The sequence below is a fragment of the Bombina bombina genome, unplaced genomic scaffold (genome assembly GCF_027579735.1).
Source record: "Bombina bombina isolate aBomBom1 unplaced genomic scaffold, aBomBom1.pri scaffold_942, whole genome shotgun sequence".
In the NCBI taxonomy this organism is placed as follows: domain Eukaryota; kingdom Metazoa; phylum Chordata; class Amphibia; order Anura; family Bombinatoridae; genus Bombina; species Bombina bombina.
This window is the reverse complement of record NW_026512843.1, coordinates 94638-111013: the sequence shown is the minus strand read 5'-3', so window position 1 is coordinate 111013 and position 16376 is coordinate 94638.

Sequence of the window (16376 nt, the reverse complement as noted above, 5' to 3'; positions counted from 1 at the left end):
TCATCTTCCAAGAGGCGCTGAAGAAGCCTTCTATCCGGGCGATGTCATCTTCCAAGCGGGGTCTTGAATCTTCATCCCGCCGATGCGGATCGAAACAGCGAATAGAATGCGAGCTCAATCTGATTGGCTGATTGGATCAGCCAATCGGATTGAACTTGAATCTGATTGGCTGATTCAATCAGCCAATCAGATTTTTCCTACCTTAATTCCGATTGGCTGATAGAATCCTATCAGCCAATCGGAATTGAAGGGACGCCATCTTGGATGACGTCCCTTAAAGGAGCCTTCATTCGTCGGTAGTCCGTCGGCAAAGAATGATGTTCCGCGTCGGCGGGATGAAGATTCAAGACCCCGCTTGGAGTATGTGGGTGGTGGGTTTTAATGTTGGGGGGGGTTGTATTTTTCTTTTACAGGCAAAAGAGCTGAATTCTTTGGGGCATGCCCCACAAATGGCCCTTTTAAGGGCTGGTAAGGTAAAAGAGCTTTGAACTTTTTTAATTTAGAATAGGGTAGGGCATTTTTTTATTTTGGGTGGTTTGTTATTTTATTAGGGGGCTTAGATTAGGTGTAAGTAGCTTAAAATTGTTGTAATATTTTTAAAATGTTTGTAACTTATTTTTTTTATTTTTTGTACTTTAGTTAGTTTATGTAATTGTATTTAATTGTAGTTATTTGTAGGTAATTTATTTAATTAATGTAATGATAGTGTAGTGTTAGGTTTAATTGTAACTTAGGTTAGGATTTATTTTACAGGTAATTTTGTATTTCTTTTAGCTAGGTAGTTATTAAATAGTTAATAACTATTTAATAACTATTCTAACTAGCTAAAATAAATACAAAGTTACCTGTAAAATAAAAATAAATCCTAAGATAGCTACAATATAATTATTATTTATATTGTAGCTATATTAGGGTTTATTTTAAAGGTAAGTATTTAGTTTTAAATAGGAATAATTTATTTAAGTATAGTGTAGTGTTAGGTGTAATTGTAACTTAGGTTAGTTTTTATTTTACAGGTTAATTTCTCTTTATTTTAGCTAGGTAAGCTATTAAATAGTTAATAACTATTTAATAGCTATTGCACCTAGTTAAAATAAATTGAAAGTTACCTGTAAAATAAAAATAAATCCTAAAATAGCTACAATATAATTATTATTTATATTGTAGCTATATTAGGGTTTATTTTAAAGGTAAGTATTTAGTTTTAAATAGGATTAATTTTGTTCATAATAGAAATATTATTTAGATTTATTTAATTAATATTTAAGTTAGGGGGGTGTTAGGGTTAGTGTTAGACTTAGGTTTAGGGGTTAATAAATTTATTACAGTGGCGGCGGTGTAGTGGGGGGCAGGATAGGGGTTAATAAATTTATTATAGGTGGCGACGGTGTAGGGGGGGCAGAATAGGGGTTAATAAGTTTAATATAGGTTGCGGCGGGTTCAGGGAGCGGCGGTTTAGGGGTTAAACTATTTATTTAGTTGCAGCGAGGTGCGGGATCAACAGGATAGGGGTTAATAACTTTACTATAGAGGGCGACGGTATAGGGGGGCAGGATAGTGGTTACTAGGTATAATGTAGGTGGCAGCGGTGTCCGGGAGCAGCGGTTTAGGGGTTAATACATTTATAAGAGTTGCGGCGGGGTCTAGGAGTGGCGGTTTAGGGGTTAATACATTTATAAGAGTTGCGGCGGGGTCTAGGAGCGGCGGTTTAGGGGTTAGTAACTTTATTGAGTTGCGGGGGGCTCCGGGGGCGCCGGTATAGGGGGTAGAACAGTGTAGTTTAGTGTGGGTGCTTAGTGACAGGCTAGCAATAAAGCTGTAAAAAAGCCGAAGAGCAGCGAGATCGGATGAGTGATAACTCTCACAGTCCGCTGCTCATCGCCCCGTACTTGGTGTGCGGCTTTTTGACAGCTTTATTTGATAACTTAGGCGAAATTTTTCAGGTCCGCGGCGGCGATGTGAGGCGAGCGTATTGGGCCGGCGAAGGCAGGAAAGTTGACACGTTGATGACTAGGCCCCTATCTCTCTATCAGCTCGGGTACCATTGATCAAGATGCTTTTGTTTCCCAGATTTCTGTATATCATTCAGAATATCCCATTGCTAATACATAAGGCCGATATTGTGAGGTATAATAAAGCTTGCTCGAAACTCCTATGGCAAAAATCTAAACCTCGCATAGCTATTCACCGGCTCATGAATTCAAAACCAGCAGCTGGTTTAGTGCTACCTAATATACAAGCTTATAATATAGTGATATTGGCAAGGTTTGCCATAGATTGGATTACTAAAAAAGAACAAATTTCATCATATAATTGGGAATCAGGTCTAGTTTCCCCATTTAAACTTGTAGCCCTTATACATTGTCCTTTAACCTCGCTTCCTTCCAATATTTTTTTCCTAAGTACCTTTAAAAATGTTATTGCCGCTTGGCAGAAATTATGTATGGAGCTGGACCTTTCCGGAGCATGTTTCTCAATTCTTACCCATTAAAGGTAATCCAAACTTTAGCCGCGGAATTTCGAATAAGGTTTTCCAGAATTGGGCTATGAAAGATTTAAAGCTCATAGGACAAATAGTGGGTGCGGATGGGTTTCTTATTACCTATGCAAATATAGCCTCGGAGTTTGATCTTCCAGCGCGTGAATTTTTTGCGTATTTGCAAGTGAGACATTTTATTAATTAATTGATTCAAAAATATGGTTCGGATTGGTCTTTGGGCGAACTTAATAACAGAATCAATAGTTATCGTGTAGGGTTATATAAAATTTCCCCCCTCTATACACTACTTATTCAGAAGTCTTCATATATGCAGATTAAGGATATGGTGGCGAAATGGTCGAACAAATTTCCAGATATTCAAGAACAGACTATAATAGATAGTTTTAAAATAACAGAACAGACCTGGGTATCAACATCCTGGAGAGAATCTCAAATGAAGATCAGTCTTCGGAGTTATCTTACTCCAGAAGTTTTATCTAAGTGGTATAAAATTCCAGTTTACTGCTCTAGATGTAGCTTATCACAGGCAGACCTATTACATTGTATGTGGGAATGTCCCAAAATTGCTCAGTTCTGGCATAAAGTTATGTATTGGATGAATGTGAAGCTTCACCTGGACCACACAATCAAATCAATTGAGGTTTTTTTCTTGACTAAATACCAGGGGGTCCATAAGAACTTTAAACTTATCAATACAATAATATTAATAGGACGTACTCTTATTCTTAAAACATGGAAAGCTTCATCAGCGCCCAATCTCTCTCAACTTAAAAATGGTTTACTTACACAATGTATGATAGAGCAAGTTACTCTATATTTGCCTACTGATGTACAAGCAGGCGGATTTTTTAAGAAATGGGAAGTATTTATACGCTCATTACAAGAACCTGCCCAGAAAATACTAGTGAAGCCTTTACTTAAATTGGCATATGTACAAACCAATATCTATGCTGGACACTTTCCTAGATGTTGGTTAGATGAGAGTGGTCCTGGGCGGTAGGGGGAGAGAGAATTTAAAATGATTTAATAATTATTATTATTTTTTTTGTTTTGTTTTGTTATTCGGTGTTATGGTTGTTTGTCAAGATTTGCAATTGTGTATGCAATATATTGAATGGAAATATGCAATTTGATTGACACTATTTGATATATCTTTACTATGTTCGACCTATGGATAAAGAGTTTAAAAGTATGTTAGACTGTATGTAAAAAAGGATGGAAAACCCAGCATTGTGTATAATGTATAGTTCTTTTGAAATATTAATAAGTATATAATTATGCAGGTCAGTTGTTTACATGTATATTATATGATATGTGGCCCTGCGTGGCGCAAAAACAAAGAATTTGTTCTCTTTTTTTTTGTTTTCTCTTTGCTGTAACATTACACACTGTTGGACATAAATAAATATTAAAAAAAAAAAAAAAAAAAAGCACAACACTTTTATAGAGAGTAACAGTGGCTTATAAAACACCATAGCAGGATCACTTGAATGGGATATATTGCTTGAAAAGCAATCTCCCCTTACATTTCATAAGGGACTCATCAATACAAATGTCCTGGCCAGGGGTGCAAATTTCTGTAATTTTTTGGGACAGGTGGTTTATAAGGGGCCTTATTTTATATACCCTGTCAAGCAAGGGGTCATTTCTGGGGGGGCACTGGGCATTATCATTAAATGAAGAGACTGCAGCAACTGTTCACATCTATCCCTCTTCATAATCCCTGGAAAAAGAGGGGTAGCCAGAATGGGGTTCTGGTTCCAGTAGTAGCATATGCTGGATTTCTTCCCAATGCCCATTACCAAATACAGGGCCCAAGGCTTTTTCATTTCAGATTTGTCAATGGGGTGCCCCCCCAAAAAATACAATACTATTGATCAGCACTGATCAAAGCCCTAACAGGCTGATCACAGTGCTAACAGGCAGATCACAGTAGCACCACTGTGATCAGCAGCAAAATGTGTGTGTGTGTGTATATATATATATATATATATATAGATAGATAGATAGATAGATAGATAGATAGATAGATAGATAGATATATTAGGGCTGTGCAATTTTGAAAAAAATAAAATTGCTGTTTTCAACCCAAAATCTCCATTGTCTGGCTTCAGTAGAAATTATACAAATTACAAACTGTAAATTAGGGAGACATATGTGGAAAGGTAAGGCAGGGCCAGCTAAAGAAATTGTACTGCCTGGGTCAGAGAATGCAATAACACCCCCAGTAGTAACATTACTTATTAGCATATCAACCTTAAAGCCTGGCTGCTGACCTTCTAAGCCTGCCTACCTGAATGCAACAAATGCTTATGCACAATTGCGCAATAAGTGGGTAGTTAGGGAAGAGATGCTCTGAGTCTTGTCCCACCTTAAATGTCGCCCCTGACCAGTTCTGTGTCTTTGTGCATGATGAGGTTAGGCTGCTGGGAGCCTGTGACTTCTGCCACAGAGAAACACAGAAGTGGTCTGTATATGACAGTGACTGACTTAGTCACTAAAGTGCTGCCCCTTGTCAAGTGCTGCCTGGGTCTATTGGACCCACTTGATCCCATGGTTGAGCCAGCCCTGAGGTTAGGCTTGTGAAGCCTATCATGCTCTTTCACATAATCTTTGTCTTAAATTAAGTGCAGTACTGGTTTTAGATTTAAAAAAACATAAATTATGCTTACCTGATAATTTCATTTCCATCTGTGGGAGGAGAGTCCACAGCTTCATTCATTACTTGTGGGAATTAAGAACCTGGCCACCAGGAGGAGGCAAAGACACCCCAGCCAAAGGCTTAAATACCTCCCCCACTCCCCTCATCCCCCAGTCATTCTGCCAAGGGAACAAAGAACAGTAGGAGAAATATCAGGGTATAAATGGTGCCAGAAGAACAAAAATAAATTTAGATCCGCCCACCAGAGAAGCGGGCGTGAGCTGTGGACTCTCCTCCCACAGATGGAAATGAAATTATCAGGTAAGCATATTTTCCATCTTAATGGGAGGAGAGTCAACGGCTTCATTCATTACTTGAAGACACTGAATGAAAAAAACGGGAAGGCAAAAGGAGGCGGACCCTAAACTGAGGGCACCACAGCCTGCAAAACCTTTCTCCCAAAAGCCGCTTCCGCCGAAGCAAAGACATCAAATTTGTAAAATTTAGCAAAAGTATGTAAGGAGGACCAAGTATCCGCCTTAAAAATCTGCTCCATAGAGGCCTCATTCTTAAAGGCCCATGAAGAAGCCACAGCCCTAGTTGAGTGAGCCATAATCCTCTGAGGAGGATTATGTCCTGCTGTCTCATAGGCCAAGCAAATAATGCTCCTCAAACAAAAGGATATGGAAGTGGAAGAGGCCCTCTGCCCCCTGTGCTTCCCGGAAAAGACCACAAATAAAGACGAGGTCTGTCTGAATTCTTTCGTGGCCTGAAGATAGAACTTCAAGGCTCGAACCACATCCAAATTATGAAGTAACCTCTCCTTTGAAGAAGAAGGATTAGGACACAAGGAAGGAACTACTATCTCCTAATTGATGTTACGATTCGACACAACCTTGGGAAAAAATCCCAACCAAGTGCGAAGAACAGCCTTATCTGTATAAAAAACCAGGTAAGGAGGCTCACATTGCAAGGCCACCAATTTAGAGACTCTGCGAGCCGATGCAATAGCCAATAGGAATAGAACCTTCCAGGAAAGAATTTTAATGTCAAGCGAATGTATAGGCTCAAACGGAAGTCCTCTGCAAAATCTTAGGTACCAAGTTTAAGCTCCAAGGGGGAGCGGGATCCCTAAAGACAGGCCTGATCCTAGACAGAGCCTGAACAAAAGACTGAATATCAGGAAGCTCCGCAAGCTTCTTGTGAAACAGTACAGATAAAGCCGAAATCTGTCCCTTTAAGGAACTGAGGGCAAGTCCCTTCTCCAACCCATCCTGGAGGAAGGACAGGATCCTGGATACCCTAACCTTATGCCAGGGATATCCACGTTCCTCACACCAGGACAAGTAGGTCCTCCACACCTTATGATAGATGCGACGAGTGACCGGTTTCCTGGTTTGAATGAGAGCATCAATCACTCTCTCAGAAAAACCTCTCTTTGCTAGGACTAAGCGTTCAATCTCCATGTAGTCAGCCTCAGAGAATCGAGATTTTGATGTAGAAAGGGACCCTGAACCAGCAGATCTCTGGTAACAAGGTAACCTCCATGGCGGAGACAATGACATCCCCACCAGATCCACAAACCACATCCTACGCGGCCACGACAAAGCAATTAGAATAGCCAAAGCTTGCTCCTGCTTGATGCGGGCCACTACTCGAGGTAGAAGTGGTAACGGTGGAAATATGTAGACTAGGTTGATTCTGCCTGAGGATCCCTGGACCAAGACCCGTATCTGGGTAGCTTGAAGTTGAGTCTGGACGCCATGAGATCTATCTCCAGCATTCCCCATCTGATGCAGATCTCCGCAAACACCTCGGGATGGAGGGACCATTCCCCCCGGATGAAACGATTGTCTGCTGAGAAAATCCACTTCCCAGTTGTCCACACTCGGAATGTGGATTGCTGATAGAGAACATTTGTGGGACTCCGCCTACTCCAGAATCCGAGATACTTCCCTCATGGCTAGGGAGCTTCTCGTTCCCCCCCCTGATGGTTGATGTAAGCCACCAAGGTAATGCTGTCCGACTGGAATCTGATGGATCGGGACGACCCCAGAAGGGGCCAAGCCCTCAGAGCATTTTAGTTCGCTCTAAGTTCAAGAATATTGATCGGGAGGAGCAAATCCTCTCGAGTCCACCTGCCCTGTGCCTTCCTGGCACCCCAAACAGCTCCCCACCCTGACAGACTTGCGTCCGTGGTCACAATCTCCCAGGATGGCCTCAAAAAGATGTCCCCTGGGCCAGTTGGCAGGGCAGATCCATCAAGAGAGGGATACCCTTGCTCGGTTGTCCAGAGATATCTGTTGGGAAAGGTCTGAGTGATCGCCGTTTCATTGTCTCAACATGCACAACTGAAGAGGTTTTGAGATGGAACCTGTCGAATTGAATGACATCTATGCTGGATACCATGAGCCCAATCACCTCCATACACCGGGCCACAGATGGCCTTGAGGAGGTCTGAAGGGCAAGACAGCTGGACACAATGTTGCAACGTCTCTGATCTGTCAGGAATATCTTCATAGATATGGAATCTATTATCGTGCCCAGGAATTCCATTCTGTTGCTGGGAACTCTTTCCTACATTAATCTTCCACCCATGGGATCAAAGGAGAAGAGCCCTTGAATGGTCCTCTGCAAGACTGTAGGACGGAGCCTGGACTAGGATGTCGTCCAGATAAGGTGCCACTGCAATACCTCTGGCTCTTGCCACCACGAGCAGCGCTCCCAGAACCTTCGTAAAGACTCTTGGGGCAGTCGCCAGGCCAAATGGTAGGGCCACAAACTGGAAGTGTTGGTCCAGAAAAGCAAATCTTAGGAACCTGAAGTTATCCCTGTGGATTGGCACGTAAAGGTAAGCATCCTACAAATCTATTGTAGTCATAAACTGCCCCTCTTGAACTAGGGGCAGAATCAACCTCAACGTGTCCATCTTGAATGATGGGACAGACAGAAACTTGTTTAGGCACTTTAGATCTAGAATTGGACGAAACATGCCCTCCTTCTTTGGGACCACGAAAAGGTTTGAATAATACCCCAGACCTCTTTCTGCCAGAGGTACGGGTATGATTACCCTGAGAAAGAAGAGATCCCTTACGCACTCTAGAAAGGCAACTCTCTTCTCTGGTCTTGATTATTGGTTTGACAGGAGTCTAGAACCCTATCCTGTAACCCTGGGCGATTACCTCCAGAACCCAAGGGGTCTTGAACGTCTCTCATCCTGGCCTCCGCAAAAAGAGATAGTCTGCCCCCACCGCGATCCATAGACGGATTGAGGGCCGCCCCTTCATGCTGATTTTGTCTCGGCTGGCTTCTTGCTCTGCTTGACTTTATTTCAAGATTGAGCTGGTTTCCAAGATCCCTTGGACTACTCGTTTTTTGCGGCAGGTTGCTGGCGTTGGGACTTGTACGAACAAAAAGGGACGAAAAGTAGACCCTTTAGGTTTATTCTTCTTCTCCTGCGGTAGGAAAGCACCCTTGCCTCCTGTGACCGTAGATATAATAGAGTCCAGGCCCGAACCAAAAAGAACTTTCCCCTGAAAAGGGAGGGAAAGTAATCTAGACTTGGAAGTCATGTCAGCAGACCACGACTTTAACCACAGATCCCTACGGGCTAGAACAGAAAAACCTGATGTCTTGGCATTCAGGCAAATAATCTGCATATTTGCATCAAATATGAATGAATTAGCTACCCTTAAGGCCTTAATTCTTTCCTCCATCTCCTTGAGGAGAGTCTCCACCTCGACCATAGTTGATAGAGAGTCACACCAGTAGGTAGCAGCCGCCACTGCCGGTTGAAAAACGAACTCCATGAGCTGAAACATCTTTCTCAACATGGACAATGTTATCCATAGTCTCCTTGAATGAAGAGCTATCTTCGAGCGGGATAGTTTTGCACTTAGCGTGGAAATAGCACCATCCACCTTAGGGATGGCCCCCCACAGCTCAAGCTGAGAGTCCGGAACGGAGAACCGTTTTTTTATAAGAAGTAGAGGGAGAAAAGGACAAGCCAAGTTTCTCCCATTCGTTCTTAATAATATTAGCTATCTTAACGGGGACCAGGAAGGTCTGAGGCACCACCCTGTCCTGGTAAATCCTATCTAGCTTAGGGATCGAAGGTTCCTCTGGTAGTTTTGGTTCCGGAACCTCTAACGTAGCAAGCACCTCTTTCAACAGAAAGCGCAAATGCTCCATCTTAAAGTCTGGCTCCTCCGCACCCGGAGGTCTAGATGTCACCGATTCCGACCCAGAAAGAGCGTCCTCAGAAAGCACAAATGCTCCATCTTAAAGTCTGGCTCCTCCGCAGCCGGAGGTCTAGATGTCACCGATTCCGACCCAGAAAGAGCGTCCTCCAAAGAGTCGGAGTCGTCTTCATTAGTGGATAATCTATCAGAGACATTCAACTGAGTAGATGACCCCTGTGACGGATAGCTATGTTTCACCTTTCGCTTGCACTTAGCAGGGCTAGGTAAGGCATTGAAGGCCGCAGAGACAGCCGTTTGTAACTGCTCAGCAAAATCTGGCTGCCAAAGGGCCCCTCCCAAGGCAGGATTAGTGTAGACAACTGATTTCCACAGCACCAGAAATGATAGGAAAATTGTTGAACAAACTTAGCTTTTATTATTCCATTTCAGCACTTGGCACACAGCAGCAAAAAAGCGACGTTTCGGGCTGTTAACCCTTACTCATGCTTATTCAGAACACCTGTTAGCTGCTCCTTAAATACCATATGACATTAACCCTTAATACACCAAATAACATTGTGCTACCTAAACAACTACAAAATATCGCCACCTAGTGGTCAAGACTCATTATTCCTATAAAAATTGTTAAATACATAGTTAAAAACAATCTGCTGTTAGTAGTTATAATTTCCAAATATATATCTTACAAATTCATCATATGATAATATTATTATCTTTGCTACAGTTTACTTATTCACAGAGAATTCAATATTGTTTGTATTACAAACTGAAAAAATGTCTTTCATTTCAAATTTTACTCACAAGAATACTGTCATGTCTATTTCTCTATTAATCCCTTTGGGAACTAAAGCATCTAACTTATGTATCCAGAAGGATTCTTTCCTCTTTAGTTGTGTTTCCCTATTACCACCCCTTCTATGGGGTTCAACACTATCAATGACTTGCCACCTCAGTTGTGAGATATTGTGACCAGCTTCAATAAAGTGACAGGCTACTGGGGCTTTTATGTCCCCACATCTTATATTTGATCTGTGTTGACTGAGGCGATCACGTATTTTTCTAACAGTCTCGCCCAAATAGATTTTGGAGCATGGACACTTAATAAGATAAATTACATGCGTAGACTCACATGTATAAAATGTATTGATGTTAAACTTCTTACCTGTTTGGGGATGTACAAACTCTCTACCCTTTATGACCGAATGGCAGCTGGCACAGTTTAAGCAAGGATAGGTACCACATGATTTAGATGATATATATGTCTGTTTTTTTACCTTGGCCCCAATGTCATTCTTAACCACTAGATCTTTAATATTGGGCACTCTCCTATATGCCATTAGTGGATAGTTTTGAAACTCAGTAATATCTGTATTACAATTTTTTAATTTTTTGTTTTTAACTATGTATTTAACAATTTTTATAGGAATAATGAGTCTTGACCACTAGGTGGCGATATTTTGTAGTTGTTTAGGTAACACAATGTTATTTGGTGTATTAAGGGTTAATGTCATATGGTATTTAAGGAGCAGCTAACAGGTGTTCTGAATAAGCATGAGTAAGGGTTAACAGCCCGAAACGTCGCTTTTTTGCTGCTGTGTGCCAAGTGCTGAAATGGAATAATAAAAGCTAAGTTTGTTCAACAATTTTCCTATCATTTCTGGTGCTGTGGAAATCAGTTGTCTACATATTACAGAGAGGTGTGTGCAGTGGCCCTCTACCACGAGCATCAGGTGTGTGCTGTCTGTCACTTGGGAACTGTTTGACAAGGCAGGATTAGTAGTGCCCTGAGGAGCTGCATGTGTAATCGGAGATGAATGTAGGGAACGCACCTTGCGGGACAGAGAACCCTCAGGAGGTGGACGGCTCAGTTGTACTAAATATCTTTTTCTTTTTAGATATTTCAATATTATCAAAGCATGTGGAACATAATTGAGCAGGCGGATCCACCGGAACCTCCTCACAATAAACACAGGAATTGGATTTGGTTAAAGAGGGAGTACCCTCTAACATATCAGAGTCCTCCATAGGTTGCGCTTTTATTACGGACTAGATAGAAATTAAATGGCACCTTTATACCCCAATGGCACTCACCACCTCCTATGACCAGGATCACAGAGAAAACGTTTCGTCTCCTGCAACCGCCGGTCAAGAAAGAGGAAGTTAAAGAGACCCCACCCAGGCACATGGAGTGCCAGGCAGGACCACCCCTGTATTAACGAGAAAACACCCCAAAAAGGCTGCGTCGATATCTCTCTAAGGAAACCTGATTGTTCACACATTGACAGAGCCACATCTCACACATGTTGCGGCATTAAACACAATAAAGAATATTATGCATAAATCCCCCCCTGTTCAATAATCTCCCTTCCGAAGATATTAACCCTTGATTCTATACAGATAAAAGGAGACACACTGTGACCCTGTCTTCTTGCGTTATCAAATGTGTATAAATGAAACGATCTTACCAGAATCTATGCCGTGGAACAGGAACACGGCCTTTCAAGTGTGACAGGGTAGTAGCATCGCTCCTGACATGGTCTTGAGTGCAGAAAAGCAGGCAGTGAAACTCGTCAACGCTGATTGCTTATGGAGCTGTTAATCTGATTCGGGATGGGTTCGCAGAAAGACTTTCCCTGCATCTCTGGACTCTAACTTTCATCCAAGATCTCACTGAGAGGCTGACAGGACTACTTAAAACTCCAGTCCTATTCCGAGAAGTACTACCCTCCATAAGAGACTAATCCGAATCTTCCAACTCTTCTCTGCTAACCTCCTGTGACAAAAGGCAAAGAATGACTGGGGGGTGAGGATAGTGGGGGAGGTATTTAAGCCTTTGGCTGGGGTGTCTTTGCCTCCTCCTGGTGGCCAGGTTCTTAATTCCCACATGTAATGAATGAAGCCATGGACTCTCCTCCCATTAAGATGGAATAGGGATGTTAACGCAGGTTGCCAAAACCCATATTCCCCCATTTACCTCACTCCTTGTCTTATGCAGAGTCAGGTACATGGCACTGCCTAGGAGAACTGGTGTGTTACCATAATGGTTTTAGAATTGATTCTGCCATTGGTTAAGATGCCTAAATTACAAGTAAAATATAAAAGAAAAATCTGGTTAAACACATGAAACGCTATCAGAAGTGGGTTTTCCACAAGTTTTTTTTTCCAGGAGGGTTCACAAACTGTCAGCAAACATTATGCAGTCAAAGCAAAAGTACAGAATGACAGTTATCTGAGACCTCGTTTCCATTTAGTTGGTAAGTTAAATAAAGCCGTAAGCTACTGAAGTTGCCAATTACTAAAAGTAGTTTATGGCTTCATTTTAGTACTAGGTGTCCATTACATTTTTTTGTGCAATGCGGTCTTTTTGTTTATGTGTATGTTAAAGGGACATTATAGTGGGAAAATGACATGCTCTAATCCGTTAGATCATGTCATTTTTTGACTATCGACCCTGATCTACTGTGTATTTAACCCCAGCAACAGGGTTTAAACACATAGTAGATATTCCACTCAGGACCCGCAGTGTACTGCTGGTCCCAAGCTGAGCCAGGCCGCTGATCCAGTCAGCAGTGCTAGTCGTACAAGTCAAATATGCAATTAGCGCTGCTGGTTGGATCAGGGGCGGGTTCTGCTCAGGATCCGCAGTACACCACAAGTCCTGAGCAAAACGATTGTCTAGGGTTGCCATTTCCCTTGTTCAGAAGACAATTGCCTGGCATTTCAGGGCTGGCCTTGTTAGGTGGGATCAGACTGATATACTTCAGGAAAGTTCTCAACTGTGTAAAGCACAATTGGGCTAAAATATGCTACTCCCAGGTGGTAACCAGGCCATAGACTAAGTCACTGAGCTTTTGTTCATTTCTGGAAGATTGCTTCTCTCTCTGTATGTAATCTATTGAATTAACCAATAAATAAATGCTAGATATAACAGAGTTCCTGCATATTGTGGGTTTGTCACAGGTTGTGAACTCGAGCCCACTGTCCCTCTAGCAGCCTCCCCTTCAAGGCAAATGTCCTGGTTTCCAGAACGAAACCAGGGACTGCCTGACCCCACTCTAACTGCCAGCCACATGCAACCAACTCCACCCATAGTTGCCAACATTTGAAAAAAAATTCCCGGGACACTTTCCAGCTATCAATTACCTGTATGAACATTTTTACCACACCCCCTGCCCTAAGGTTCCACCCACTTTGCCAAACCCACATAATTAGCATTGTTTAGCCCCCCTATTTATTATAGTGCAGATTATATATATATATATATATATATATATATATATATATATATATATATATATATATATATAAAAATATGAAACTAAAAGGTATAGAACAAATGAGGGAATATGCACTATAGCCATATTTTTAGTGCTACTTAGTAGATCACTATTATAGTTGTTGCTGATCAAAATATTAATTTCTCTATTAACAGAAAGTAGTTTAGATTTTGTCTATTATCTTTACACCTGATTTATTATTTTGCATTGTCACCCAGTTCTGTACAGTGTATTAACCCTTCACTAGCAGCAGCTCATTGTCACCCAGATCTGTACAGTGTGTATTAACCCTTCACTAGCAGCAGCTCATTGTCAATTAGATCTATACAGTGTGTATTAACCCTTCACTAGCAGCAGCTCATTATCACCCAAATCTGTACAGTGTGTATTAACCCTTCACTAGCAGCAGCTCATTATCACCCACATCTGTACAGTGTGTATTAACCCTTCACTAGCAGCAGCTCATTATGATCCAGATCTGTACAGTGTATTAACCCTTCACTAGCAGCAGCTCATTATCACCCAGATCTGTACAGTGTGTATTAACCCTTCACTAGCAGCAGCTCACTGTCACCAGATCACAGAGCTAACTATTGAAATGTCACACAGTTTGCAGCACTCAGCTGTGATTAAAGAACAGTGACAAAAGGAGTGGGCAGTACACAATAGTGCAATACTGATAAATCCCCAAAGCTTACCTATCTATCTCTCCTCTAAACTGAGTTCAACCATGACCGTTATTCACTCACCTCACTACATCTGCTAAATATCTGTACCCTGCTCAAACAGATCCTAGCACCAATTTCACATTATTTTTCCACGGTGATTGATAAATGATCCATAGATCATCTGTGTGAAGAATGTTTGATCTGAATCAGAAGCAGGAACGCCCCCCACGGCAAGAACCTCTGTAGAAAAGCAGCTAGAAATTCAGTCTCTGCCGGAACTCAGAATTGCAGCAAAACCGTTTTTTTGTTTGTTTGTTTTTTAAATAACACAAGGAAGAGTGCAGGGACAATCCAGGACATTTAAATGGCAGGGACAGGGTCCCAAATTCCGGGACTGTCCCTGGAAAAACTGGACTGTTGGCAACTATGACTCCACCCACTGCACAACCAGTGGCTCTGCCCCTCTGATCAAAGCTTCTTGCCCAAAACACCTGTAGCCCCATACACAATTCTCCTTCATTTGCCAATACCAGAAGATCTGTGGGAAATGTCAAGCAGTATTAATATAATGATGTATTCAAAGCAAAGATTAGCCCGAGAATGGTATGTAGAAATAAGTGTAAAGCTTTTTTGTATCTAGAAAGTAGTTTAGTTTAAATAAAATAATTGGTGCTGCCATGTTGTAACCTAGCTTTCCCTTATCTAATCTCTTATGTTGGAGACAACTAGGGAAAGATGGAATATAGCAATGTTAATGTAGTTACATTTATATAAAAAGGGACAAATTGTTTATTAATTTGTGAACTGAAAAAAACCTATGAGAATCACCAGGGTCATATGATTTTTCTAGAAGTCAAAGCTGTTGAAATAGATAAATCCACACATACAATAATGTAATATAAAATGATTAATCATGTATAACAATAAAAACAACAAACAAACTTGTGCAATATACTGTCAAGATTTATTTGTCCCCCTTTTCTGTAATGCAACTCGGAGAATTGTGGGTTTTCTAGTTTCTCTCTAAGTTTATATAAATTTATGAAACCTAGGTGTATCTCAGCTAATTTCTACTGCCAAGTACAATGGGAAAACAATGGCTGTGTGGAATATAGCATTTCTAAAAGGACTTTAAAACCTGATAAATAAAATTACATTAACGTTGGTATGTTCCAAACTGTCCCTAGTTGTCCTAAGCAAATTACTTACTTTACTGATACTATCATTACTTTATAGAAACTAAATCTTTACACTTATTTGTTTTCAATATTTAACCAATATAAGTAAACAAAATTAATTTGTTTTGTTTGTTTTACATTTTATTCTCAAACTAATGTTTACTTTAAATACATTATTAAAGGGACATTAAACTCACATTTTTTCTTTCATGATTCAGATAGAGAATACCACTTTAACCCCTTAACGACCAACGTCGTACAGGGTACGTCATACAAAAACTGGTCGTTAACGACTAACAACGTACCCTGTACGTCGTCAGGGGTTTCAAGCGGTGGAAGCGATCCTGATCGCTTCCAGACGCTTTCAAGGCATTGCCGTTATGCCTCGATATTGAGGCATCACTGCAATACCTTTTTTTTTTACACACCAATGCAGAGAGAGCCACTCTGTGGCCCTCTCTGCATCAGCCAGCGGTGGTGCCGATGGTTGGTGGGTGGGAGCCCATGCAGGGAGGCGGCCCATCGCTGGCAAACTTCCGCCCAGCAGTTGATAATCACCCCAGTGTGTGCGCGCGCCTGCGATCTACCATATGAAGTGGTGCGAGAGAGTGGTGGGAGGAGAGGGTGAGAGGGAGGGGGAAATAATGTTGGAAAAGGAATCTGGGAGGGGAAGGGCATTGAGGTGGGGCAGCTACACTACAGAAAAAGTGGGAATAGCAGTAAAAAAGGGGGGGGGGGATCCTGCACTGCAGAAAATATATCATTTAAAAAAAATATTAAAAAAACAAAACAAAACCTTTTTATTTTTATACTGGCAGACTTTCTGCCAGTACTAAAGATGGCGGTAACAATAGTGAGGTGGGGGAGGGTAGAGAGCTGTTTGAGAGTGGTCAGGGAGGGATCAAGGGGT